Source organism: Bombina bombina, chromosome 4 (assembly GCF_027579735.1).
Source record: "Bombina bombina isolate aBomBom1 chromosome 4, aBomBom1.pri, whole genome shotgun sequence".
Lineage (NCBI taxonomy): Eukaryota > Metazoa > Chordata > Amphibia > Anura > Bombinatoridae > Bombina > Bombina bombina.
The window spans coordinates 1,058,774,349-1,058,794,348 of NC_069502.1; positions in this window are offsets into that span (position 1 = coordinate 1,058,774,349).

Genomic DNA, 20,000 nt, shown 5'->3' on the forward strand with positions numbered 1-20,000 from the left:
TATTACGAGTCTTCCAAAAAGTGAGCGGTACAACCTCTCCTGTCAAGACTGATACCGCATTTTAAAGTCAGTAGTTAAGAGTTTTATGGTACAACGTCGTAGCATAAAACTCTTAACTAAAGTGCTAAAAAGTACACTAACATCCATAAACTACCTATTAACCCCTAAACCGAGGCCCCCCACATCGCAAACAATAAAATAAATATTTTAACCCCTAATCTGCCGAACCGGACATCGCCACCACTATAATAAATATATTAACCCCTAAACCGCTGCACTCCCGCATCGCAAATACTAGTTAAATATTATTAACCCCTAATCTGCCGGCCCTAACATCGCCGCCACTATAGTAAAGTTATTAACCCCTAACCCTAACACCCCCTAACTTAAATATAATTTAAATAAATCTAAATAAAATTACTACACTTAACTAAATTATTCCTATTTAAAACTAAATACTTACCGATAAAATAAACCCTAAGATAGCTACAATATAGCATATATATGCTATTGGTACTATGATATCCCTTATATAGTATTATCATCGTAGTAGCAATCCATTAGGGGTACTCCAATATTGTCCAAATCTATATGTAATTGATCTACTGAGAATTAATTCCAATATACCACATGCATATTCCCACATTATTGTAATTCTATCAATCATTCTTTCACACTATGGTTTGAATATTTGCATATTTATTTTATTTTTATTAGTATTATTGTTCTCAATTGTTTTTAATGTTTTTATGATTAAGCCTGGTCACCAATATTATTTTAATTTATCATATGTACAGGTTGGTGAGAGTTAAGAATACGGAGCGGCTAGGTCTAAACGGGAACATACAGGGAAGTTGCGTCGGCGCCTCTCCCGGCACAAACCCAAACTCACAGAAGAATATCCCCTATAGTACGATCCCAGACCAAATAAAATAACTGTTTAAGGCACAACACAGGCACATAAGTCGAAGTAAAGTGATTCAATCATACCTTTATTGTGGCATGTCGGACAAACACTCGGCATACAATAGCGGTGTGACTACCAGGAGATACAGGTGTGTGGAGTGTGACGTCAACTGACGCGTTTCACGCCCTTCTGGCGCTTTGTCAAAGATGTGGAGGTGTGTGTAATTGGCATACTTTTAAATGGTTACCAAAGAACCTGAAAAACTCCTCCCTTGATGTGATGTCACAGTAACAGACTGTGTTTTCCAAATTAACTAGATACATTTTGTGCGATAAAATGTGTTAAAAAGTGTTGAAAAAGTATATATTTATAAACGTGCAAGTTGCGTGTATTTATTCAAGTGAATTAATATTGAATTAAAACTCAATAAACTATGAAACTATACGGTTCTTAGATGTTCATATCCTATGGCAAGAGACTGAAAACTTTTGGCAGTTAGTTTGTAATGCATTACTTCTGTTGAATTTTCACTGTAATGGTACTTTTTTAGTAACTATTATATTATAGTACATGGATATATATTATTGTTTCTTCATATTTATGAATTCTTTGCTCTTGCTATATAGGCTTTCAGACTATTTGAGACTCCTTGTTTGTCTGAAATCTTGCCAAACCTATGATTAACCCCTTCATCACTATTTAGAATTTTTGCGTTATACATTCTTAATTCAGAATAGCTTTTGTTATTGCATGACTGAGTTAACTAAGTTTTTTGAGCCGATGGTTCATATCAACACTAAAATGTTGCAATATAAAAAGTTGTTTATTTAGTGTGAAAAAACAGTTTTTAAACTTTACACCTGATCAATAAATTATTTATTTAATTTACTACCTTGTTCATATCATTCTTTAGTATTAAATTTCTTTAAATATTTGTTTCACTACGTTTCTAAGAGCTATTTTTGTATATAGGATAATGAACTTACAAACCTGAGTTGTGTTCATTAATATTAGTAATAATATTTTAATTCATAGCTATAGGAGATGTGGGTATAGAAAATGAGGAGTGAATAACACGGATTATTAGGGAATACATACATTTCTTCAAATTATCTAATGTTATTACAGTTTTTTATTGTTTGATGTTATTTATATTGTATTATATTGTGATATTTTAATTCCCTTGATATAGGTCTAGATCCCATCTAGAGTTTATTCCTTTTGGTTCTTTTGTTGCTAGTTTAAATATCCACTTTGCCTTTCTATCCAACAATTTCCTAAATCTATCCCCTCCTCTCTTATTGGCTGGAATGAAGTCAATAGCTTGGAATTTGAATGCTTTTTTGCTTTCTTCAATAGTTACTCGATGGTTAGCATAGTGTTTAGCTACTGGTGTTTTGGGTGGATCTTTCTCTAGTGATGTCAAATGTTCACGTATTCTGTCCTTCAGAAATCGACTAGTACAACCTTTATATTGTTGTCTACAAATTTGACAAGTTATTAAGTACACTACATATTTGGAACAGCAGTCTAGTCTATGCTTAATATTATAAAAAGTATTGTTTGATGAGGATGTAAACGTATTTGCAAGGTGACAATATTGGCATACATTACAAGGGTGTTTACCACATTTTAATTTAGACTAGTTATATGAATTTATGATGATATAGATTCCACCATACCTCATTTATACTAGTGGATTTATTACTATTGTTAGTGTATGTTTTTAGACTGTACCCCGTATTTTATCATATTATATCTTATTGTATATGCAATAGTCATATTTGGCGGTTATGTTATGTTTTTTAAATTTTATTCAATGGTTATCGCATTGAAATGCCAGCCGTTCCCGAAATAGTTAATCAGCTTGATAGAGACAGGAACTTAAAACAGGTGTTGCAAGGTATAAAAGGTGAGACAATGTCTTTCATAATACAGCCTGATCAAAAAACGGCCATTCAGCCGAGAAACGCATTGCTGTTATTGTTTTAACAATAAATTATCTTTTATATGATATACCTTGCTGCCTGTGTATCCATTACCTAGGTGTCATATTATTCTACATTGGATTTACAGCGTCTCTCATTCCTGAGACCTAGTCACTATCATATTTAGTGACCTACGGGAAATCCGAGTCTTACAGGACAACTCGCCTGTGATTGGAATTTTGGAGATCACGTGTACCGGCTCCTGGGCGTGTCTGTCAGGCGACCCTGAATAGTCCTGATCTGCTGTTTTGGGCACAGTACGTGTGCGCATCGTTTGTGAGTATATCCAGCATGGGGGGAGTTGTTGGGAACCACCAGTATATTGCTCCTGCGATACTGTTTTATGGTTGGCGCCTCTCTCTTCCTCTCTTTTTGTCTACAGACGAGTATCTATCCGGATTACTTCTGGGAGTGCAGCCAAAATTCTACAAGGATCATTCACAGCTTCCATCCAGCACCTCTACAGCTTGTTTCCAGCACCAGCGCACATCTGGGGTTCCTCTGATCCTTTTTTCTTACATAACTAATAGTTACATTGTAGCTATCTTTGGGTTTATTTTTATTTTATAGGCAACTTTGTATTTATTTTAACTAGGTACAATAGTTATTAAATAGTTATTAACTATTTAATAACTACCTAGTTAAAATAAAGACAAATTTACCTGTAAAATAAAACCTAACCTAAGTTACAATTACACCTAACACTATACTATAATTAAATAAATTAAATAAATTAATTACAATTAAATAAAATTATCTAAAGTACAGAAAAAAAACCCACTAAATTTTACAGAAAATTACAGAAAATAATAAAATAATTACACGGTTTTTAAACTAATTACACCTTCTCTAATCCCCCTAACAAAATAAATACAAAGCCCCCCAAAATAAAAAAAAGCCCTACCCTACACTAAATTACAAATAGCCCTTAAAAGGGCCTTTTGCGGGGCATTGCCCCAAAGTAATCAGCTCTTTTACCTGTAAAAAAAAAAGTACAAATACCCCCCAACCGGGCAGAAGTGGACCTCCAGACGGGCAGAAGTCTTCACCCAACCGGGCAGAAGTGGACCTCCAGATGGGCAGAAGTCTTCATCCAGACAGGATCTTCTATCTTCATCCATCCGGTGTGGAGCGGGTCCATCTTCAAGACATCCATCTTTGGAACAGCCAATAGAATGTAAGTTCAATCCTATTGGCTGATTGCATCAGCCAATAGAATTTTTTGTACCTTAATTCCGATTGGCTGATAGAATTCTATCAGCCAATCGGAATTGAAGGGACGCCATCTTGGATGACGTCATTTAAAGGAACCTTCATTCAGTCGTTGGCCGTCGTTTGAAGAGGATGCTCTGCGTCGGATGTCTTGAAGATGGACCCGCTCTGCGCCGGATGGATGAAGATAGGAGATGCCGTCTGGATGAAGACTTCTGTCCATCTGGAGGACCACTTCTGCCCGGTTGGATGAAGACTTCTGCCCGTCTGGAGGACCACTTCTGACGGATTCGTTGAGGACTTCTGCCCGGTTGGGTGAAGACTTCTCAAGGTAGGGTGATCTTCAAGGGGTTAGTGTTAGGGTTTTTTAAGGGGGGATTGGGTGGGTTTTAAAGTTGGATTGGTTGTGTGGGTGGTGGGTTTTAATGTTGGGGGGGTATTTGTACTTTTTTTTTACAGGTAAAAGAGCTGATTACTTTGGGGCAATGCCCCGCAAAAGGCCCTTTTAAGGGCTATTTGTAATTTAGTGTAGGGTAGGGATTTTTTTATTTTGGGGGGCTTTTTTATTTTGTTAGGGGGATTAGAGTAGGTGTAATTAGTTTAAAAATCTTGTAATTATTTTATTATTTTCTGTAATTTAGTGTTTGTTTTTTTTCGTACTTTAGATAATTTTATTTAATTAGGTTAGGTGTTAGTGTAACTTAGGTTAGGTTTTATTTTACAGGTACTTTTGTCTTTATTTTAACTAGGTAGTTATTAAATAGTTAATAACTATTTAATAACTATTGTACCTAGTTAAAATAAATGCAAAGTTGCCTGTAAAATAAAAATAAACCCTAAGCTAGCTACAATGTAACTATTAGTTATATTGTAGCTAGCTTTGGGTTTATTTTATAGGTAAGTATTATTTAGGTAAGGTAAGGAATTATTTAGTTAATTGTAGTAATTTTATTTAGATTTATTTAAATTATATTTAAGTTAGGGGGGTGTTAGGGTTAGGGTTAATAAATGTAGGTAGGTTGCAGCGACATAGGGGGCGGCAGATTAGGGGTTAATATATAAAATGTAGGTGTTGGCGATGTTGGGAGCAGCAGATTAGGGGTTCATAAGTATAATGTAGGTGGTGGTGGTGTCCGGAGCGGCAGATTAGGAGTTAATAATATAATGCAGATGTCAGGGGTGGCAGATTAGGGGTTAATAAGTGTAAGATTAAGGGTGTTTAGACTTGGGGTTCATGTTAGGGTGTTAGGTGTAGACATAAATTTTATTTCCCCATAGGAATCAATGGGACTGCGTTAGGAGCTTTACGCTTCATTTTTGCAGGTGTTTTTTTCAGCCGGCTCTCCCCTATTGATTCCTATGGGGAAATCGTGTACAAGCATGTTCTGTCCCCTCGTTCAAGATGGAGACAATTAGATCCATTCTTCCCTTACTTCAGGAAGGACAGTTCATGACCACGATAGACCTGAAGGATGCCTACCTTTACGTCCCTATTCACATTTGCGTTCCTGAACCAGCACTTCCAGTTTATTGCACTTCCATTTGGTTTAGCTACTGCCCCAAGAGTCTTTACGAAGGTTCTGGAGGCTTTGCTCGCAGTGGCCAGAATCAGAGGTATAGCAGTGGCGCCTTACTTAGACGATATTCTGGTTCAAGCACCATCCTGTCGCCTGGCAGAGGACCATTCAAAAGCCCTTCTTTCTCTTCTTCAATCTCATGGATGGAAGATAAACCTAGGAACGTGTTCTCTTATTCCCAGTACCAGGGTGGAGTTATTGGGTACAATAATAGACTCCATATCCATGAGGATATTTCTTACAGACCAGAGACATTATAGGTAACTTCCAATTGTCTTGCCCTCCAGATCTCCTTAAGGCCCTCTGTGGCTCGGTGTATGGAGGTAATTGGTCTCATGGTGTCCTTCATGGACATCATTCCTTTTGCCACATTCCATCTCAGACCTCTTCAGCTGTGCATGCTGAGACAGTGGAACGGCAATCATTCGGATCTGTCTCAACAGATTTCTCTGGACAAACGGTCGAGAGAATCGCTCTCCTGGTGGCTCTGTCCAGATCACCTGTCCCAAGGGACATCCTTCTTTAGACTATCCTGGGAGATTGTGACTACGGACGCGAGCTTCACAGGATGGGGAGCTGTTTGGGATGCCAGGAAGGCACAGGGCCTGTGGACTCGAGAGGAATCCCTCCTCCCTATCAACCTTTTGGAACTTCGAGCGATCTTCAAAGGTCTAAAGGCTTGGCCTCCTCTGTGTTCGGCCCAGTTTATCAGATTCCAATCAGACAACATAACCTCAGTGGCTTACAACAACCATCAGGGGGGAACGAGGAGCTCCCTAGTAATGAGGGAAGTATCTCGAATTCTGGAATGGGCGGAGGCCCATAACTGCTCCCTGTCAGTGATCCGCATTCCTGGTGTGGACAACTGGGAAGCTGATTTCCTAAGCAGACAATCCTTTCATCTGGGGGAATGGTCTCTCCATCCCGAGGTGCTTGTGGAGATTTGCAACAGATGGGGGATGCCGGAGATAGATCTCATGGAGTTCCGGCTCAATTCCAAGCTACGCAGATATGGTTCGCGGTCCAGGAATCCTCATGCGGAGCTAATAGATGCATTAGCAGTGCCTTGGAGGTTCAGTCTGATCTACATTTTTCCACCGTTACCTCTTCTCCCTTGTGTAGTGGCCCGCATCAAACAGAAGCAAGCATAAGTGATTCTAATTGCTTCATCATGGCCACAGAGAATGTGGCTCCCGGATCTGGTGGGGATGTCCTCATCTCCTCCATAGAGGTTACCTTGTCGCAGGGATCTGCTGGTGCTAGGTCCTTTCGTTCATCAAAATCTAGATTCTCTGAGGCTGACTGTGTAGAGATTGAATGCTTAGTCTTAGCCAAGAGAAGTTTCTCGGAGAGAGTTATTGATACTCTCATTCAAGCTCGTAAGCCGGTTACTCGTCGCATCTATCATAAGGTGTGGAGGACCTACTTATTCTGGTGTGAAGAGCATGGATTCCCCTGGCATAAGGTCAGGGTTTCCAGAATAATTTCCTTTCTCCAGAAGGGTCTGGAGAAGGGCCTTTCTGATTGCTCCCTTAAGGAACAAATTTCCTTAATATGGTTGTTTCAGATCGTAACATCAATCAGGAGATTGTGGTTCCTTTCTTGTGTCCTAATCCTTCTTCCTCCAAGGAGCGGTTACTTCATAATTTGGATGTGGTTCGGGCCTTGAAGTTCTATTTCCAGGCTACGAAGGAGTTTAGACAGACTTCTTCTTTGTTTGTTGTCTATTCTTGGAAGCATAAGGGGCAGAACGCCTAGTCAACTTCCTTGTCCTTTTGGTTGAGGAGCATTATTCGCTTAGCTTATGAGACAGTGGGACATAAGCCTCCTCAGAGGGTTAAGGCTCATTCAACTAGAGCTGTGGCTTCCTCTTGGGCCTTCAAGAATGAGGCCTCTATGAATCAGATTTGTAGGGCGGCTACCTGGTCCTCCTTACATACCCAGGGCCATTTCTAGAGAGTCTGGCTCCCAGGGCAAAATTCCAAAATGCGCCCCCCACACACACACATTCTAAAGTGCAACCTTCTCCCATCTACCTTACATGTCTAACTGCAATTTAATTTTAATTTCAATCTATAAAGTGTACATGAAAAATAGTTACTATAATACAGATAACTTTTTATTTTTATTTTATATTCCTTTATTGAAGTTTTTAGTAATACAATACAAATAGCATTTACCATGCCACAAAAGAAACAAAGTCAGAAATATTTACCAAATAACATTATTATATCATATCATTATATCATAACTAATATTACAAGTAAGTCAACTAAAGGTTAGGCAAGTGTAGCTGAAACCTCCTTTTTGTATAAACCTCCTATTTAATCAAGAGGCCATTCTTGGACCTGTTTATAGTAGGTATAATAGGTTAATTGAGGTAAACTAGCAAGGGTTATGGCCACTCTTGTGCCTGAGAGAGGTAACATATCAATAATAGAAATAATTGTTACTATAAAGCAATACTGATAATGAGTACACTACATTACACAATGAGGCAGGGTATCTATACACTGATAATGAGAACACTGTGTTACACAATGATGCAGGGTATATATACACTTGTAATGAGTACACTACGTTACACAATGATGCAGGGTATATATACACTTGTGATGAGTACACTAGGTTACACAATGATTCAGGGTATATATATATATATATACACTTGTGATGAGTACACTACGTTACACAATGTTGCAGGGTATATATATATACACTTGTGATAAGTACACTTCGTTACACAATGATGCAGGTTGTCTAAACAATCATAATGAGGTAATACATATAAAAGCCTCAGAGGACATGTAGAAGAGAGACGACCTCCAAAGTGGACTGCAAACAATATTGATTATCCACTCTTAATAATGTACAAACAAAGACAAATTAAAAACACACTCATACACACACCCATACATACTTAAACACAAACTCATACATAGACAAACACACAAACATATATATACACCCACAAACATACTAATACACACAAACTAATACACACTATATATATATATATATATATATATATATATATATATATATGTGTGTATATATACATATACACACAAAAATTTCAACATAACCTCATACACACTCTCATATATACAGACGCACACAAAACTCATACATACACAGACCCACATACTCTCTCATATACACACACTCTCATATATACAGACACACAAACTCATACCTACACACACACACACACACACATTCATGCATAAACACACACATTCATACACACACACACACATACATACATACATACACACACATACATACATACATACATACACACACACTCATACATACACACACTCATACACACACCCTCATACATACATACATACACACACACACACACACTCATACATACACACACACACTCATACAAACTAATTCATACACACACACACAAACCTACATATTCATAAACTCATACATACAGACACACACTCATACACACACATTTATAAACACACACACACACACTCATACAAACTCATACATACACACACACAAACCTACATATTTGTAAACTCATACATACACAAACACACACACACACTCATACATATACATACACACACAAACTCATACATACACACACACACTCATACATACACACAAACTCATACATATTCATAAACTCATACATACACAAACACACACTCATACATACACACACATACACTCATACATACACACAAATTCACACACACACATATACGTCCTTTAAACACAGCTAAAATAATCTACAGAGGAGTAATGCACTACTGGGACAAAGCTAAACACATCTGGTGATCCAATAACTAGAGGCATATGTGCCAATCAGTAGCTAGTTTCCAGTAGTGCATTGCAACTCCTATCTCTATCTATATACTTACAACTAAGTATTCCAAAAGAACCAAACATATCAGATATGAATATAAGAAAACGCTGGTCCAGATATGGTAGAACAATGGTGAAATAAAGTCACTGAGCTTTATTAATCACTTTATGTTGAAAAGCTATACGCATTTCTACATAAAGATGCATTTTTTTAAGTGCACATAAATAGATAAAAAGCTTTTCATCAATGTATGTACTCACACTTATTTTGAACTTTCATTCAGATGAATTTTGAGTACTATGTCTCTAAATACACATCTTATATGCTTCATAAATCACTGCAGATAGAACTGCTGTAAAGCACACAGTACATTATTCCACCCAGATTTTAGTTTTTTTCTTACTGCACATTCTATATGTATTGCTCTTCTACCACATAGTCTATCTACAGTGTGTCTCTGCACATTCTCTTTGCCATATACAGTATATTCCCCGTGTCCCTACATATATAATACACACTGAATGCCATATGCAGTATAAACCCACCATAAAACCCTATACACACACACACTACCCTCCTCTTCCTTATACATCATATAGAGTTCATCCAACACATCCAACACATACCTCTTTACACATTATCAATACAAAAACTTGTGCAAAAACATATACATCAATATGCACAACCAGCAAGCTTCTCTTTACACACGCCACATTTCATACCAAATACATAAGTTTACACCTCCTGTACACAACCAATAAACATTAATTGTAGCTATCACTAATCATTACTTAGTAAAGTGTCAATGTATTCTATAGTGCTGATTACATTAATAGGAAGCTGCAAAAAATACATGCAATACATACAGGCGTGCTTAAAGGGATACTAAACCCAATTTTCTTTCATGTAATTAGCAAGAGTCCATGAGCTAGTGACGTATGGGATATACATTCCTACCAGGAGGGGCAAAGTTTCCCAAACCTCAAAATGCCTATAAATACACCCCTCACCACACCCACAATTCAGTTTTACAAACTTTGCCTCCGATGGAGGTGGTGAAGTAAGTTTGTGCTAGATTCTACGTTGATATGCGCTCCGCAGCAAGTTGGAGCCCGGTTTTCCTCTCAGCGTGCAGTGAATGTCAGAGGGATGTGAGGAGTATTGCCTATTTGAATGCAGTGATCTCCTTCTAAGGGGTCTATTTCATAGGTTCTCTGTTATCGGTCGTAGAGATTCATCTCTTACCTCCCTTTTCAGATCGACGATATACTCTTATATATACCATTACCTCTGCTGATTCTCGTTTCAGTACTGGTTTGGCTATCTACTATATGTAGATGAGTGTCCTGGGGTAAGTAAGTCTTATTTTCTGTGACACTCCTAGCTATGGTTGGGCACTTTGTTTATAAAGTTCTAAATATATGTATTCAAACATTTATTTGCCTTGACTCAGAATGTTCAACTTTCCTTATTTTCAGACAGTCAGTTTCATATTTGGGATAATGCATTTTGACATTTTTCTTACCTTAAAATTTTACTTTTTCCCTGTGGGCTGTTAGGCTCGCGGGGGCTGAAAATGCTTCATTTTATTGCGTCATTCTTGGCGCAGACTTTTTTGGCGCAAAAATTCTATTTCCGTTTCCGGCGTCATACGTGTCGCCGGAAGTTGCGTCATTTTTTGACGTTATTTTGCGCCAAAAATGTCGGCGTTCCGGATGTGGCGTCATTTTTGGCGCCAAAAAGCATTTAGGCGCCAAATAATGTGGGCGTCTTATTTGGCGCGAAAAAATATGGGCGTCACTTTTGTCTCCACATTATTTAAGTCTCATTTTTTATTGCTTCTGGTTGCTAGAAGCTTGTTCTTTGGCATTTTTTCCCATTCCTGAAACTGTCATTTAAGGAATTTGATCAATTTTGCTTTATATATATGTTGTTTTTTCTCTTACATATTGCAAGATGTCTCACGTTGCATCTGAGTCAGAAGATACTACAGGAAAATCGCTGTCAAGTGCTGAATCTACCAAAGCTAAGTGTATCTGCTGTAAACTTTTGGTAGCTATTTCTCCAGCTGTTGTTTGTATTGATTGTCATGACAAACTTGTTAAAGCAGATAATATTTCCTTTAGTAAAGTACCATTGCCTGTTGCAGTTCCTTCAACATCTAAGGTGCAGAATGTTCCTGATAATATAAGAGATTTTGTTTCTGAATCCATAAAGAAGGCTATGTCTGTTATTTCTCCTTCTAGTAAACGTAAAAAATCTTTTAAAACTTCTCTCCCTACAGATGAATTTTTAACTGAACATCATCATTCTGATTCTGATGATTCCTCTGGTTCAGAGGATTCTGTCTCAGAGGTTGATGCTGATAAATCTTCATATTTATTTAAAATGGAATTTATTCGTTCTTTACTTAAAGAAGTCCTAATTGCTTTAGAAATAGAGGATTCTGGTCCTCTTGATACTAAATCTAAACGTTTAAATAAGGTTTTTAAATCTCCTGTAGTTATTCCAGAAGTTTTTCCTGTCCCTGATGCTATTTCTGCAGTAATTTCCAAAGAATGGGATAATTTGGGTAATTCATTTACTCCTTCTAAACGTTTTAAGCAATTATATCCTGTGCCGTCTGACAGATTAGAATTTTGGGACAAGATCCCTAAAGTTGATGGGGCTATTTCTACCCTTGCTAAATTATTTGGTTCTCAGTTGGATTCCATTATTTCAACTGTTACTGGTGGGAAAGGAACTTTTTTACCACAGGATAAAAAATCTAAAGGTAAAAACAGGGCTAATAATCGTTTTCGTTCCTTTCGTTTCAACAAAGAACAAAAGCCTGATCCTTCATCCTCAGGAGCAGTTTCAGTTTGGAGACCATCTCCAGTTTGGAATAAATCCAAGCCAGCTAGAAAGGCAAAGCCTGCTTCTAAGTCCACATGAAGGTGCGGCCCTCAATTCTGTTCACAATCTTTGGATTCAGAGCATTGTTTCAGAAGGGTACAGAATTGGTTTCAAGTTGAGACCTCCTGCAAAGAGATTTTTTCTTTCCCGTGTCCCAGTAAATCCAGTAAAAGCTCAAGCATTTCTGAAATGTGTTTCAGATCTAGAGTTGACTGGAGTAATTATGCCAGTTCCAGTTCCGGAACAGGGGATGGGGTTTTATTCAAATCTCTTCATTGTACCAAAGAAGGAGAATTCTTTCAGACCAGTTCTGGATCTAAAAATATTGAATCGTTATGTAAGGATACCAACGTTCAAGATGGTAACTGTAAGGACTATCTTACCTTTTGTTCAGCAAGGGAATTATATGTCCACAATAGATTTACAGGATGCATATCTGCATATTCCGATTCATCCAGATCATTATCAGTTCCTGAGATTCTCGTTTCTGGACAAGCATTACCAGTTTGTGGCTCTGCCGTTTGGCCTAGCTACAGCTCCAAGAATTTTTACAAAGGTTCTCGGTGCCCTGCTGTCTGTAATCAGAGAACAGGGTATTGTGGTATTTCCTTATTTGGACGATATCTTGGTACTTGCTCAGTCTTTACATTTAGCAGAATCTCATACGAATCGACTTGTGTTGTTTCTTCAAGATCATGGTTGGAGGATCAATTTACCAAAAAGTTCTTTGATTCCTCAGACAAGGGTAACCTTTCTGGGTTTCCAGATGGATTCAGTGTCCATGACTCTGTCTTTAACAGACAAGAGACGTCTAAAGTTGATTTCAGCTTGTCGAAACCTTCAGTCACAATCATTCCCTTCGGTAGCCTTATGCATGGAAATTCTAGGTCTTATGACTGCTGCATCGGACGCGATCCCCTTTGCTCGTTTTCACATGCGACCTCTTCAGCTCTGTATGCTGAAGCAATGGTGCAAGGATTACACGAAGATATCTCAATTAATATCTTTAAAACCGATTGTTCGACACTCTCTAACATGGTGGACAGATCACCATCGTTTAATTCAGGGGGCTTCTTTTGTGCTTCCGACCTGGACTGTAATTTCAACAGATGCAAGTCTCACAGGTTGGGGAGCTGTGTGGGGATCTCTGACGGCACAAGGAGTTTGGGAATCTCAGGAGGTGAGATTACCGATCAATATTTTGGAACTCCGTGCAATTTTCAGAGCTCTTCAGTTTTGGCCTCTTCTGAAGAGAGAATCGTTCATTTGTTTTCAGACAGACAATGTCACAACTGTGGCATACATCAATCATCAAGGAGGGACTCACAGTCCTCTGGCTATGAAAGAAGTATCTCGAATTTTGGTTTGGGCGGAATCCAGCTCCTGTCTAATCTCTGCGGTTCATATCCCAGGTGTAGACAATTGGGAAGCGAATTATCTCAGTCGCCAAACGTTGCATCCGGGCGAATGGTCTCTTCACCCAGAGGTATTTCTTCAGATTGTTCAAATGTGGGAACTTCCAGAAATAGATCTGATGGCGTCCCATCTAAACAAGAAACTTCCCAGGTATCTGTCCAGATCCCGGGATCCTCAGGCGGAGGCAGTGGATGCATTATCACTTCCTTGGAGGTATCATCCTGCCTATATCTTTCCGCCTCTAGTTCTTCTTCCAAGAGTAATCTCCAAGATTCTGAAGGAATGCTCGTTTGTTCTGCTGGTAGCTCCGGCATGGCCTCACAGGTTTTGGTATGCGGATCTTGTCCGGATGGCCTCTTGCCAACCGTGGACTCTTCCGTTAAGACCAGACCTTCTGTCACAAGGTCCTTTTTTCCATCAGGATCTGAAATCCTTAAATTTAAAGGTATGGAGATTGAACGCTTGATTCTTGGTCAAAGAGGTTTCTCTGACTCTGTGATTAATACTATGTTACAGGCTCGTAAATCTGTATCTCGAGAGATATATTATAGAGTCTGGAAGACTTATATTTCTTGGTGTCTTTCTCATCATTTTTCCTGGCATTCTTTTAGAATACCGAGAATTTTACAGTTCCTTCAGGATGGTTTAGATAAAGGTTTGTCCGCAAGTTCTTTGAAAGGACAAATCTCTGCTCTTTCTGTTCTTTTTCACAGAAAGATTGCTATTCTTCCTGATATTCATTGTTTTGTACAAGCTTTGGTTCGTATAAAACCTGTCATTAAGTCAATTTCTCCTCCTTGGAGTTTGAATTTGGTTCTGGGAGCTCTTCAAGCTCCTCCGTTTGAACCTATGCATTCATTGGACATTAAATTACTTTCTTGGAAAGTTTTGTTCCTTTTGGCCATCTCTTCTGCCAGAAGAGTTTCTGAATTATCTGCTCTTTCTTGTGAGTCTCCTTTTCTGATTTTTCATCAGGATAAGGCGGTGTTGCGAACTTCTTTTGAATTTTTACCTAAAGTTGTGAATTCCAACAACATTAGTAGAGAAATTGTGGTTCCTTCATTATGTCCTAATCCTAAGAATTCTAAGGAGAAATCGTTGCATTCTTTGGATGTTGTTAGAGCTTTGAAATATTATGTTGAAGCTACGAAATCTTTTCGTAAGACTTCTAGTCTATTTGTTATCTTTTCCGGTTCTAGAAAAGGCCAGAAAGCTTCTGCCATTTCTTTGGCATCTTGGTTGAAATCTTTAATTCATCTTGCCTATGTTGAGTCGGGTAAAACTCCGCCTCAGAGAATTACAGCTCATTCTACTAGGTCAGTTTCTACTTCCTGGGCGTTTAGGAATGAAGCTTCGGTTGACCAGATCTGCAAAGCAGCGACTTGGTCCTCTTTGCATACTTTTACTAAATTCTACCATTTTGATGTATTTTCTTCTTCTGAAGCAGTTTTTGGTAGAAAAGTACTTCAGGCAGCGGTTTCAGTTTGAATCTTCTGCTTATGTTTTTCGTTAAACTTTATTTTGGGTGTGGATTATTTTCAGCAGGAATTGGCTGTCTTTATTTTATCCCTCCCTCTCTAGTGACTCTTGTGTGGAAAGATCCACTTCTTGGGTAGTCATTATCCCATACGTCACTAGCTCATGGACTCTTGCTAATTACATGAAAGAAAACATAATTTATGTAAGAACTTACCTGATAAATTCATTTCTTTCATATTAGCAAGAGTCCATGAGGCCCGCCCTTTTTTTGTGGTGGTTATGATTTTGTATAAAGCACAATTATTCCAATTCCTTATTTTATATGCTTTCGCACTTTTTTATCACCCCACTTCTTGGCTATTCGTTAAACTGAATTGTGGGTGTGGTGAGGGGTGTATTTATAGGCATTTTGAGGTTTGGGAAACTTTGCCCCTCCTGGTAGGAATGTATATCCTATACGTCACTAGCTCATGGACTCTTGCTAATATGAAAGAAATGAATTTATCAGGTAAGTTCTTTCATAAATTATGTTGTTTTCTTCAGATAGAGCATGCAATTATAAACAACTTTCTAATTTACTCCTATTATCAATTTTTCTTTGTTCTCTTGGTATCTTTATTTGAGAAAGCAGTAATGTAAAGCTTATGAGCCGGTACATTTAGCCACCAATCAGCAAGCTGCTTGTAAGCGTACATTCCGGATTTTTCAATAAAGATTCCAAGTGAACAAAGAAAATATTTGATAACGGGAGTAAATTAGAAAGTTGCTTAAAATTGCATGCTGTATCTGAATCCTGAAAGAACAAAAATTGGTTCAGTGTCCTTTTAAGCTCTGCTTTAAAGATAACCAACTTTGCACATTAAAATATGCATCACATACTTCATTATACACATCTCTTGTATTTATTCCCTACAAATATATCTTTAAACATCCCAAATGCCTTATGCTGGTCTGAAATATGTTTTGAGCAATCCATATATTGTCATACATCCAGCATATAAGACCCTGCACATGCGCTACAGCCTTATAAAACTTCAACCATTGCCTGAATATAGAATTACTCCCTTCACTTTACCTGTACTTCCTATATTTTACCTATACCACTTAATTGCCCATACCCCTTCCATCCAAATGTCCATGCTTCCTGCTTGCAATCCATACCATCTTTCCTGACAATGTCCCCTGTTTGGTTTATGCACACACCACCCTGTTTAGCCATACCCCTTTCCCTCATAAATGCCACTGTTCTCACTGCATGCAGTCTATATTACCTTCATTGTTGTAATTATCTCCCTACCTAAATGGCATGCCTTTGTGTTCCTTGCAAGCAGTATTTTTTTTCTTCCCTGATCAAAACCCCTCCCTGCCAAATACCCCTGTTTACCCTTCATACATTCTACAGTTGGACACCCTCTATGATGCTGATTCCACATACCAACTGATGCGCTACGCCTACTGCCTGCCTCACGTTCTAGATCTGTGGGGATAAAGCTGCACTTTGAATGATGATGCTCTACGGACCGCCAGGACCAGTCTCAGGGGCCTATTTATGAAAGGCCTGTCAGACATGATCCAACATTGCGGATCATGTCCGACAGACCTTGCTGAATGCGGAGAGCAATATGCTCTCCGCATTCAGCATTGCACCAGCAGCTCTTGTGAACTGCTGGTGCAACGCCGCCCCCTGCAGATTTGCGGCCAATGCAAGGGGTGTAAATCAACCCGATCGTATTCGATCGTGTTGAATTGCAGCGATGTCTGTCCGCCTCCTCGAGCAGGTGGACAGGTTATGGAGCAGCGGTCTTTAAACCATACGGAGCTTGATAGATAGGCCCCTCAGACTCTGACTGCAACCGCCAGCCACGCCACTTACTCAGTCACACTGCCAGTGTGTACAGTACAGGCACGGTAAAATTAAACTACTTCCTCCTGCGCTGCCGCTAACTGCCTGTCTGCCTCTGACTTCGTTCAGACAGTAAGCGCTCTTGCCCTGCAGCCACTCACTCACCTAAGAAACTGCAAAAAAAAGTATTTCCTCCGGAATCTGCGCTAACGGCCTCTAACTTTAGAGCTCTTGTCCGTGCAACAATTTTTTTTAATTTTTTTAAAAAAAGGACATTTTTAAAAATACTCCCCTCTGCTCCCTATTGCACCCCGGGCAACTGCCCGCCCCTAGAAATGGCCCTGTACATACTCAAGCAGCTTTTGGGAGAAAGGTTTTGCAGGCTGTCGTGCCCTCAGAATAGGGTCCACCTCCTTTTTACCCTCCCGTTTTCATTCAGTGTCCTCTAGAGCTTGGGTATATGTTTCCCACAAGTAATGAATGAAGCCATGGACTCTCCTCATATTAAGATGAAAAACATAAATTATGCTTACCAGATAATTTCTTTTCCTTCTGTATGAGGAGAGTCCACGGCCCCCGTCCGTAGTCTCAGTTGGACGGACCTAAATTTTTGTTTTGTTGTTCTGGCACCATTTTTCCCCATATATTTCTCCTACTGTTCCTTGTTTCCTCTGCAGAATGACTGGGGGATGAGGGAAGTGGGGGAGGTATTTAAGCCTTTGGCCGGGGTGTCTTTGCCTCCTCCTGGTGGCCAGGGTCAGTATTTCCCACAAGTAAGGAATGAAGCTGTGGACTCTCCTCCTACAGAAGGAAAGGAAATTATCTGGTAAGCATAATTTATGTTTTTTCAACCCACAGTGTCTCTTCATTATCACATGTATCATTATACATATCCTCTCTTATTGTAGGTTTAAGGTCAGATTTAATATAAATGTAGATTCCTCCTCCCCTTTTATTACCCCTTTCTTAAATAAAATATAACCCTCAAAGTTAACTTCCAAGTCGTGAATCATCCCACCAGGCTTCAGTTATGCTAATAATATCTAATTCTTCTGCTGCTGTTACTAAGAGCTCCAACTCCCCTATTTTACCAGTCATGCTTCTTGCATTTGTTGTCATGCATTTAATTTTCTTGTGCTTTTTGTTGCTACTTGGTGCTTTTCCCTCAATATTTTCTAAAGTGTTATTTCCTATGTGTACCCTTTCGTGTTTCAAGCTTTGAGATATTCCAGATGTATCGTATTCACAGACTAATCTGTCAGATCTATTATGTTTGGACTGTCCTTCCCCTAGTTTAAAAGATTCTCTAAATGTACTCCCTCTCCCCTATCACACCGGCATTCATATCATTCAGGTGCAGTCCATCCTTACTGTACAAATTATACCCAGGTGAAAAGTCAGCCTATTGCTCTAAAAAGTCAAAGTCCTCATTTTTACACCATGTTTTTAATCAGGAATAACTGCCCTTAGCCCAGACTTTTATGCCCTTCTTCTGTTACTGGAGGACCGTTCACTGGAAATTTTAAATCAGTAGTAGATTTTTTTTTTTTTTGGACGAATTTCAAAGTTACTTCAATTTTCACTGCCCCTGTATCATGTGGAAGCTGGTAACCAATCACAAACACATTTATACAGCAAACCTTTGCACATGATAATTAGAGCTCTTAATTGAAAGTTTTTTTCCACAAAAAAGTGGCCTTTATCTATCAAAATAATTAAAAAGCTAAACTGATTAACTACAAGGTGGCCAAGGGTATTGGCATCGCCTGGAGAATCTAGGGAGGCAGGTGACATCACCAGTTGCAAGAGAGTAGGCCTTGTCATTCATTCCAGGAACATGTGCTTTTGAGATCCACAACTTCTTAGGTTTGGGACGCGTTGAGAAACAGTGGTCCTAAAAAGTTCAGACCTGTACTGAAATACCCCAAAGCTGCTTATACAGCTTTATAAATGGGGGCCATAAAATGAATTAAGAAAAAATGAAAAGCTAAGCAATGATTAGCATTTAAAGTGCTTGTTAAATTCACATTCATTTTTCCCTAATAAATTCATACAGTTCACAAGCACAATGTAACAAGAAATAGTAACAGGTGTTAATTGCAGTTGGGAATATCAGAAACATGAACAGCATCTGTTTATATCCCTCTCACTGGTTAATAATTATCATAACATTAAATTCACTAGTTTAGTATGTTGCTGATAAAATCTATTATGAGTCATTAGCAGGTGTTTATGACTACTTAACTTTCAGCAGAATAGTTTTGGTAGAAACTAGGTCCATCTGCCTACGAGAAATAACACAGGGCAGTAAAATATAATTGTCAAGGTTAATATCTGAGTGTTTGAAATAATGCAAAATAAAGGAATTGTTTATATACACAAAACTATTTTATTCTCATGCATTGTTTTGCTGAATTCTGAAATAGCTTTCTTTGTTTACAAATCGTATGCAAATCTTCTGCTTTTTAATGATTATCTGCTAGATACATACACCAATTAAAATGGATTTTCACTTCTAAGGAAGATTGAATGACTGTGCCAGGTTTTCATTACCAATAGAGATAAAGAACTACAATTGCAAAAACCTATTTGGAATTTCATAGGTATATATCTTCATACAAAAGGGAACAAACATGAGAGTATATATAAACATTACAAAATTATATGACCCTGAGCAGCTAATGCAGAGCTTTATAATCATGAAAGCTATGGAGCCAAAACTGCAGTCTGTTTATCCTGATTTCCCTTAGAGCAACCACACTTGGGATGAATATTGATCCTAGCAAAGCCACTATTCTCTGCTATTTTATTTGTGCACTCGTCAGTTCTTAATCTGCAAAAGCCC